Here is a 1,916-nt window from a genome sequence, read left to right as displayed (position 1 = left end):
CAGGGACCACAGCGGTGCCCGCACTGGCTGGGCGTCAGGGAGGAGGTTGGGGGACTTGGTCAAGTCCTTCGACCTGGTGGACGTCTGGCGGAATCTCTATCCCGACTCCATCGCCTTCACCTTAGTGAGGCCTGGGGTCGGAGCGTCTAGAATCGACTGCCTGTACGTTTCGCGGGCGTTCGCCTCCTGTTTTCCGAAGGCCTCCATGCGGCAGGTGTTGTGCACGGACCATCATCTGGTGTGGGTGGAACTCCTTGCGTTCGGCGCCAGGCTTGGCTCCGCGTACTGGCACTTTAACAACCTGCTTCTGGAGGATGAGCAGTTCTGGGACTCGTTTCATCGTTTCTGGGCCGGCTGGAGAAGGAAGCGGGGAAGCTTCCCCTCCCTGAGGCTATGGTGGGACGTGGGCAAGGCTCACGTCCGCGTCTTCTGTCAGGAGTACGACGAAGAGGCGGAAATCTAGGATCGGGGAGTTGGCGAGGGAGATGCTCGACCTGGAGTCACGCCTCGGTCAGTACGAAGAGAAGAAGGCCGCGCTCCGGGACCTGCAGCTCGTCAGGGCCCGGGGCGCGTACGTGAGGTCGCGGATCCAGCTCTTCCAGGACCTGGACCGTGGCCCCCCCTTCTTCTACTCGCTGGAAAAAAGGCGTGGCACCCGTCAGCAGCTCCTTGTGCTGCTGGCTGACGACGCGTCCCTTGTCTCGGATCCGGAGGGCATCAGGGCCCACGTCCGAAACTATTACACGGCTCTGTTCTCTCCGGATCTGTCCAGCGAGGATGCTCGCAGAGTTCTGTGGGAGGACCTGCTGTAGCTCAGCCCGGAGGACGCCGGAAGGCTCGACGCTTCTGTCACTTTAAAGGAGCTGACCGGCGCCCTCGACCGGCTCTTGAGGGGCAAGTCCCAAGGGCTGGACGGGCTGACTGTGGAGTTCTTCTGGGACGTCCTGGGGAGCGATTACGCACAGGTCCTGGGGGAGTGTCTAAATGCCGGAGAGCTGCCCCTTTCTTGGCGCAGGGCGGTCATCGTCCTGCTGCCAAAGAAAGGGGACGTTCGTTCCTTCAGGAACTGGCGTCCGGTCTCCCTCCTCAGCACTGATTACAAAATCTTCGCCAGGGTGTTGTCTTCTCGCCTGGCTTCCGTGCTGGCCCACATGATTCACCCAGACCAGTCCTACACAGTCCCGGGCCAGAGGATACACGGCAACGTCCATCTGGTCCGGGTCCTGATCCATTTCTGTTGGGCTGGTCTGCCGAGCGCCTTCCTGTCTCTCGACCAGGAGAAGGCGTTCGACAGGGTCGATCACGAGTACCTGCTCGGGACTCTGCAGGCATTCGGGTTCGGGACGCAGTTCGTCGCCTGGATCCGACTTTTGTACGCCGCCGCAGAGTGCCTGGTTAAAGTTAACGGGTCCCTGACGGCGCCCCTTCGCTTCGGGAGAGGAGTGCGTCAAGGCTGCCCCCTGTCCGGCCAGCTGTATTCCCTGTGCGTGGAGCCTTTCCTGCGCCACTTGCGGAGGAGGTTGTCGGGGCTGGTCCTGCGCGGCGCGGGCACGGGGGTGGCCCTCTCGGCCTACGCCGACGACGTGCTCCTCACTTTCACCGACCCGGCTGACCTGGGGAGGATGCGCGAGTGCCAGGCCGTGTACTCGGCGGCATCTTCCGCCAGGATCAACTGGGCCAAATGTTCCGGACTACTGATCGGTCCATGGCGGGTGGACTCTCTGCCGGAGGAGTTACGGGGGTCCAGCTGGAGTACCACCCATCTCCTCTACCTGGGGGTCTACCCCAGCCCGGCTGAGGAATCCTGGCCGGCCAACTGGCAGGAGCGGGAGGCCAAAGTCTCGGCTCGCCTAGGCCGCTGGACAGGACTGCTCCGAGTGCTATCTTACAGGAGTCGAGTGCTGCTCATAAACCAG

The sequence above is a fragment of the Chiloscyllium plagiosum genome, chromosome 13 (genome assembly GCF_004010195.1).
Source record: "Chiloscyllium plagiosum isolate BGI_BamShark_2017 chromosome 13, ASM401019v2, whole genome shotgun sequence".
NCBI classification, from domain to species: Eukaryota; Metazoa; Chordata; class Chondrichthyes; order Orectolobiformes; family Hemiscylliidae; genus Chiloscyllium; species Chiloscyllium plagiosum.
This window is presented reverse-complemented; position numbering follows the sequence as displayed.